Here is a 9029-nt window from a genome sequence, read left to right on the forward strand (position 1 = left end):
TGCAATATAAGTGAACTTTCCTTCATGACTTGGTCCATAAGTAAATTATTTGACCAACATACCAAATCCTCTACAATGTTGGAGACATGTGAAGAAAATGGTAGTTCTATTCTTCCTCGTCCATTTTTTCGGTTTGGGACGCTTGAAGCCACACTGTGAAACATCGGAGATGCCTGAATTCTTCACAGTCTGATGTCCCTGCTCTTGCTCACACCACTATCATGAGCACCTATCTTCTCTGGGAACATTCTCCACATCGTGTCCTTTCCAGGACTCCATGGAGACTCAGAGACATGGTTTTTGGCATAGGCTTACTTCCCTGTTTTCCCAGAAAATTCCTGCAAGCCCCAGGTATGTGTGACACTCTTTACCATTTCTTTCAGGGAAAAGGATCTCCTCATTTTGAGGCTTGGTGAAGGGTGGATCTACAGGCTAGTCTATTACATCTCAAGGCCTGCTTTCGTTCTTTCTGCAAACTCCCTGTTCCAACTGATCACCAAAAACTAACGAGGTAGGTCTTTACATGTTGCTGTGATTATTCTTCTAGTGCCTTTTCTCTTTTTCTCTCCCCAGCCCTCCCAAGATACATGTTCATCCAAGGCTTTCCCTGTGGAATCATATTATTAATTCTTTCCTTTCCTTTTGGCCACAAACCAGTGAGTTCTACAAAAGGGAGGGAATCTCTTTAAACAGTTGCACCTAGAGTCCTTTGGGTACATACCATCCAGAACTTTTTTCAAAACACAAGATACACTTTAGGAAAGTTGTGCCCCAGCTGGGATTGAGTTGTTCTTCATGGATATCTCATTCAGTCACCAGTCTCCATTCTTAGTATTGGGAATTTTCACCCTCTCAGATGAGTACATTGAAGTGTATTCTAAAGAACTAATGTAAATTTGATCTTCAGACACTAAAAACCAAGAGTGTCATATTGTATTACTTATAATTCATCAAATCCCTCCCTACAGCAGAAATATTCCTCAAATATAGCTTTGTCTGATCATTTACTACTATCACCTTTAGAGTCACTTATTTTTTATTATCTTCAAGTAACACAGAGTGGCATGCTTCCTTGATGAGTGGAAACTGTATTGTGAGTGTGAAGATACTGTGATGTGTGATGTAACAGATTCCCAGACCTGAGCACCATGAATGTCAGGATGGAAGTGCCATTCAGGATGTCAGGATGGAAGTACCCAGCATGTAGGCAGCAACACCTGCCAAAATGAGAACCAGAACCTTCACCAAAGTCCATAGGTTCTTAAATGTACTAACATTGCTTTTTTTTTTTTTTTTTTTTTTTTTTTTAGCTTTTGTAGTTATGTTTCTGGCTAACTGTCTTTGCTAACTGAGATGTGTCAAACTAAGATGCTTTTGTGTGTGTGTGTGTGTGTGTGTGTGTGTGTGTGTGTGTGTGTTTAAAAGTCCACTCCAAGAAAGGCTTGGGATGGTACTCAGGTCCTGAGATTCCAGCCTAGTTGCCAGATGCCTAATAAAGGACTTTCTATTGGTTGAACCTGTGCCCACGTGATCTTCTCTAGTGTTACCTCACAACACTGAGAACAGATGAAAGAGCAGACAATGCATTGTATTCTGAGATCAGCACACCTGGGATGAGATTGTTCCCAAACCACTGATGAAGTTGCATGGCATTTTCTGAGTTACTGAATGTGAAGGACAGGTAGATGGGAATCATCTGCTCTGAGAAGGGCTCAAGTGAACTTAACCCTGACATGAGAACATGTGAAAATTCAGGTAACTAACACTTCTGACAGCTCCTCCCTCAGAGATTATTAGTAGCCCCACACAGTCTAGCACCTTCACAACAGAAGTCACACATCTGGATTCAGAGTGCTGAGTGACCAAAGGAGTGTTTCAGTGTGCTGTCTACCTACCCACCAGGTGACTTGGATTAAGACATTCTTTTCCACATTCCATTGACATAAGAAATGCTCACACTTTAGCCTTATGCTTGCTCTTCACCAGTAATTCCAGGGCGATGGCCGGTTAACCTTGTACATGGAATTGACAGTGATATTCGTTAGCTGTTACCAGAGAATTGCATTAACTGCCCTAAACTTTAATTATTTTACAAGAAAACCAAGGTGTTAGTTGGTTTTCTCGTTAGTTCCACTTCTCAAAAACTGTGAAATGGCTCCATCGTGTGGTTAGAATATTCATTTTGTTCACAGAAAACAAAGAGCAGCAATACAACATACCAGTCAGTCTATGTCATTGTCTGAGTTATTAAACTGATACTTGCTAAGTTCAGTATGTGACGACCTGTATTTTCTACACTGGAGATTCTGCAACAAAGCATATAGTTTCCCACTCTCTGAATCTGCAACTGTCATTCAAATTTTCTAAGGCTAACTGACACTTTGAAACATCAGACTAAATATAAAGCCAGGATCAGAGATAAAGGTCTGCAGTTCTGGCTGTTCACAAAGCTGAGACAGGAGGATTACAAAGCTAGGGATTGTATAAGTCCATTGATGAGAAATTGTCTTAAAATTAAAAGAATAAAAAGGTAGCTGGGATTTGGCTTGATATTAGGGCATTTCTCTGTATGTGTGAGGCCCTAGGTATGTTACTCAATGCCATAAATATACATAAATAAACAATTAGAATTTCCATTGTTTTAGTGAAAATACTATAAAATAATGATTATGTTTTAGTTATGTCATTGCTGCATAGGAATACTTCATTTCTCTATATAAATTTTCCCAAATTAGTGTGATTCATAGTTCTGAAAATATATTAAAAGTCTAGGGTCATTTTTTTTTTCAAGAAGAAAAATGAGCTTATGCTAATGCTTGCTAAAGTTGAGTCCAGCTGAAGAGGGTGAATACAGCTGCCCTGTCTATCGCACACAACCTCTATTTGCTATACAGGAAAAGAATCTGACATATTTCTGCTGGAATCAATGATGTCTCAGATCCCTTTCAACTATAACAAACTTTGGACCTGATGATCAGAAAAGATCGACAGCTTGCAAAATGTTAATACTGTAGTCTTCGAAGGAAAGATTCAGTATTGCCTCAGATTTTCATCTTTAGCTGTCAGAAGGCATGAATCACTCTAGCAAGCGACAGTGTGATACAAGGGCCCCAAACATGTGGTTCAATAGTTAAGAACACATAATGCTTTTTGCAGAGGACTGACTATAGTTCTGAAACCCCAGGGCTCTTGACACACATCAGCCTAGACTTCAGTTCTTTGGGATCCGATGCCCTCTTGTGGAGTCTATGTATACTTCATTTATTTGCTCACCTCAACAATCACTATAGACATGTAATTACAAAATAATCATTTATAAAAAATGTGACACAATATTAACCACACCCAAGAAAATACAAGCAATAGATAATTCCATCAAATCAAGAGGGGAAACACACATAGAGAAATCACAACAAAATAATAGCTATAAAATCACTGCTCATTGATAGCTTTCAGTATCAATAGTCTCAATCCCCCTAATAAGACACAGACTAACAGAACACATGTGAAAATGGGACCCACCATTTTGCTGCATCCAAGGAACATACCTTAACATCAAGGACAGATAACACCTCAGGAAAAAAGGCATGGAAAAGATATTTCAAGCAAATAAACCTAAGAAGCAAGCCATGTAGCCATTTTAATTCCTGACCAAAAAACAAAACAAACAAACAAACAAACAAACAACAAAAACCACACACTTCAAATCAAAAGTAATAAATGGAAAGACACTGCATATTCATCAAAGGAAAAATCACCAAGAGGCCATTTCAAATTTTAACATCTCTGCACCAAGCACAAGGGTATCCAAGTTCATAAAAGAAACACTACTACAGCTTAAATCACATATCCACCCTCACACAATAGAGGAAGATGTCAGTATCTAACTCTTGCCAAGATCCAGGTAATTCAGACAAAAATGAAACAGAGAAATGCTGGAGCTAACTGACATTAAAATTTACAGAACATTTCACCTACGCCAAAAGGAATACATCTTCTCATGGAAAATATTCCAGGACTGACCACATACTCACACAAAGCAAGTCTCAACAGATACAAGGAGTTTGACATAACTCCCCCCATTCTATCAGGCCATCACAGATTAACTGGGTATCAACAACAGCAACAGCAGAAAATCCACAGACTCATGGAAACTGAACAACTCACTATTGAATAAATAGAAATTAGAGAGAAAGTAAAGACTTTCTAGAAGTGAATTAAAATGAATACACAGCTTACCAAAATTTATAGGAAGACATTACTTTTTATGATAGTATTTTTTATTTAAATTTGAAACAAGCTTGTTTCACATGTCAATCCCAGTTCCCACATCCTCCCCTCCTCCCAGTGCCCCCCCCAACTCTCATACCATCCCATTTCTGCTCCCAAGGGAGGGTGAGGCCTTCCATGGGGGAATCTTCGAAGTCTGTCATATCATTTGGAGCAGGGCCTAGACCTTCCTCCATGTGTCTAGGCTGAGAGAGTATTCCTCTATATGCAATTGGTTCCCAAAGTTCATTCATATATTAGGGATAAATACTATCTACCATCATGGAGCCATCATCTAGTACATGATGGAAACAGAAGCAAACATCCACAACTGAACACTGAGCCTAACTAGAATCCAGATGCAGAGAGGGAGGACAAGACCACGCTGCAGAAACACATAGAGACAGCTGACCTGAACAAGGAGGAGTTAACGGGCCCCAGACTGATAGCTGGGAATCTTGCGTGGGACTGACTCAGACCCCCTGAACATGGGTCTCAGCTGGAAGGACTGAGCAGTCTAAGGGACCTCAGACTTTGGAACCAGGATGTATTTCTGGTGCAGAAAAGGACCTTGTGGGCACATCCCCCATGGAGGGATACTCCCTTAACATAGAGACAGGGGAGAAGTCCTAGTCCCTACTTCAAATGACTTGACAGAATGTATGACCCCTCCTGGATGGCAGCACCCTACATGTGGAATGGGGGTGGGAGGGAAGGGAGGGTGGTGGGGTGCATGTGAATGGAGGAGAGAGAGAAAGATGGAGGGAGGAAGGGAAGAAGAAAGAGAGAACTGGAATCGATATGTAAAATAAAAATTAAAAAAACTTAAAAAAATATTGATCACTACTAGAGGCCCACAGACTGCCCAGTTCTCCTAACTAACACCCATGTTTAGGAGGTCTGGGTTGGTCCTATGCTGGTTTCCTAGCTATCAGACTGAGGTCCATGAGCTCCCCCTTGATTTCTCCAGCCTGGTTTTAACCCCTTTGCTTATCATTCCTCCTTCTATGCAACTGGATTCCAGGAGTTCAGCCCAGTGTTTAGCTGTGGGTGTCGGCTTATGTTTCCATCAGCTAGTGGATGAAGGCTCTAGGTTGGTATATAACGTAGTCATGAGTCTCATTATCATGGAAGTCCATTTAAGGTAGCCCCTCCATTATTGCTTAGATTGTTAGTTGGGATCATCCTTGTAGATCTCTGAACATTTCCCTAGTGCCAGCTTTCTCTTTAAACCTATAATGGCTCCCTCTATTATGGTATCTCTTTTCTTGATCTCCTCTATTCTTCTCCTGACTCAATCTTCCTGGTCCCTTATGTCCTCTCTCCTCCTCTTCTCCACTTCTATTTTTGCTAACTCCCTCTCCCTGCCTCCATGCTCCCAATTTGCTCATATCTTATCCTTTTCTCCTGCTCCAGGGGACCATGTATGTCTCTCTTAGGGTCCTCCTTGTTTCCTAGCTTTTTTGAGCAATATGGATTGTAGGCTGATGATCCTTTGCTCTATGTCTAAAATACATATATGAGTGAGTACATGTCATGTTTGTCTTTTTGTGACTGAGTTACCTCACTCAGGATGGTTTCTTCTAGTTCTATACATTTTTTTCCATCCATTGGAGAAAGAGGCAAGTTTATAGCGCTAAGTGCCTACATTAAAAAAAAAAAAAATGGAGAGATCTTAATGTCATACTAGTCATTAACATCAAGAAATAGACTTTTTTTTATCTTATTGAGTTTTTTAAATTTTTTTCATTTTATTTATTTTCCTTTCATCCCCTTTTACCCCATAGGTTCTTTGCATTTATATTATGGCTTCCAATACAGGGTTTTAATGGCCTTTCTGAGTCTGCCAATGAGTGAGTCTCAAATTCATGTGTCTTCTCTTGGGCTTTCTTCCTTCTATTTGCTTATTTTGTCCTACTTTGTAGTGCTAGTTTTTGGCAGAGTACAGAGTAGTATATTCTTATTCCTTCGAAGTCTGTTTTCTAATAAGACAAAGAGACAGGGGTAGATTTAGATGGGGATGGTGGTGAGTGGAGAGAACCTGGGAGAAATAGAGGGAGTTAAGAGCAAAATTAGGATATATTATGGAAGGAAAAATATTTTCATTAAAAAGAAGGAATCAAATTATGATGAAAGAAAATGGGAACACTTAGTCATTGCTAGTGGTAATGCAGACTGGTACCGTCAGTGTGGAATCAGTGTGGAGATTACTTCAAAACACAAGACATCTACCACAAGATCCTTCTAATATCCCAGGGACTACACATCTTACCACAGACATATTTGTTCATCCATGTTCATTGCTGTTCTACTCATAAGTATATATAGGTTGGAAACAGCCTGGATGTCCATCAACTGGTGAATGAATGATGAAAATATACATGCAGCTAAATGAACGGAGCTAGAAGCAATCGTGCTGAGGGAGATAACTCGGGCTCCAAAAGAATATTACATGTTTTTTCTTACATGTGCATTATGTTTCAAATTTAGTTATATCTGTTAAATTTCAAATATCTACAGAACTTATGTAGCCCATAAAGAAAAAGAAATAGAGGAGGGGAAGGCAGGGTAAATGAAGTAATACAGAGATGAATAAGTAACAATAAAGTCCTTTTGAAGAGCCACATAGAACCCTGCTAATCTACAACCTTGCTAAATCTATATGAAATTATTTTAAATGGAATTAGCATATAATGGGGATGAGAATGTTTCAACTTGTTACCTTGCAAAACCCCAAGTACAAGGAATGAGCTCAATCTTATTAGCCAAAAGGTCCCCAAATACTCCCCAAAACATTACTGACTATTAGAATATTATTGATTACCCTACATAACCTTATGATAAAACATTACTGCTGAAGACACCACTTATGCCTCAAACAGAAAAATTGTGCTGGTACCCAACTAGATTCTTTACCCCTACTGATTATCATTTATAATATGGGAAGGTACTATGCATGTTACAAGAGGAGAAAAGTCATCAATCATAAATCTCACCCATTTACTAATCCTGAGAGATAAAACAGTGACCTGCTACAAGATATACTGGTGCAATACTGGCATAAAGGTTATAGGTGTAATCAGCTACCAATTTAAAATTGACCTTAAGACCCATTCCATAATATGAAACTCACACCTAACACTGTTAATGAAGCTACGAATCTGAAACTAGATAGATCATGGTGCTTTAGGGGCAAACCTATGACTATTATTCTGCTAAAGAAACCAAGTAATACAATGATTCCTCATCACATACTTCTATACACTTTGGTTAGTGCATTATTCAACCCTCATGAGCAAAGATTTTACTTACACAATATGGTATTTAACAGAGACCCATAACTCACCAATGTGTAGACAGTGAAAGACCTGGAACTCTGGTCTCTAAATGACTTAATTAAGACTCAGCAATCAATGTGGAAGAGAGAATGGAAAAATTATAAGAGAAAATAGTAGTGGATGATTTCAAGAACACAAAATTTTCCTGCCACAACAGGGCTGATGCACATATGACTTCAAAGAGACCTCCACAGCAAACAGAAGACTGGCACAGAGTCAAGTCAGACAATAATTCCAGCACCCAGAAGAAAAGAGCAGGCACAAAGTCCCATCCCTAAACAAAAAGCTACTTGTAGTTAATACCTGCTGGAAGAGGGAAAACTAGTTTCCTCTATGGTATGGCATAGGGTACATCAATAACACTCCAAGGCAGGCCAGATGCTCAGGAGTAAGTAGTTTGCCAACACAAAATGGACTCCATATTTTTTCCCTCTTTCTCTTCTATTTTTTACTCTAGTATCATAGAACTCCTGAATTAACAGTTTTATCTATATATTTATTATTATATGAATTTATAGATAAATGTAGGACATGTGAATTGATATAAGAGCTTTGTCACTCAAAGAAAATGACTTGACTGAAATAGTTTCAGAAAAGTTATGTGTTGTATGCTCTATGTTGCATCAGTTATTTATATCCTTTATTAGGGTGACATTTTCTTTAGATTTTGGGCAAAGAAGACACATTAAATTTGAACAACTAAAGTGTGGACTTTGGTTTCCTTACCCAGAATTATCTCATTTTTCCTAAATCTAGAAAAAATAAATAAAAAAATAAAAAGTAGTAACTTTCTCCTCTGCCTTCAAATACCTTTCTTCAAATACTGATTTTTCAAAGCTTACGTTTCAAAATGATTCAAGCATAATCAGAATCCTACAAACTGAACCAAGTTTATATTCAGAATTTATTTGTATCAAAGAATCTATTTTACAGTGAAGGCATTCTGTGCTTTGTAACACTAAATCCACTTTGGGACATTGGTGAGAGTCTTCACTCTCAGCTTGTTCATAAGATTCATCCCATCCTATGATTTCAGACGTAAGGTTTCTTAGATTCTAACACTAAATCTCCAGTCTTTAAGATGTGTGGTATCTGCTCTTCATTTATTTCTTTCAGCAGACATTACTCATCTTTAATTTGTAGAAGGATTTTGGTTGAAGTATTAAATCAGCATCTTGGAGCTCAGGAGGATATTATTCATCTCAATTCATAGCTTCTTTCGTCTTTTAAAAACCTTATTTGTTTTATGAATATGCATTGCCTGAATGTGTGTGTGTGTGTGTGTGTGTGTGTGTGAGAGAGAGAGAGAGAGAGAGAGAGAGAGAGAGAGAGAGAGAGAGAGAGAGAGAGAGAGAGAGAGAGAGAGAGAGGGGGATATTCTATTCCAGAAGAGGTCACAAGAGGGCATCAGATGCCATAGAA

This window comes from Phodopus roborovskii, unplaced genomic scaffold (assembly GCF_943737965.1).
Source record: "Phodopus roborovskii unplaced genomic scaffold, PHOROB, whole genome shotgun sequence".
NCBI classification, from domain to species: Eukaryota; Metazoa; Chordata; class Mammalia; order Rodentia; family Cricetidae; genus Phodopus; species Phodopus roborovskii.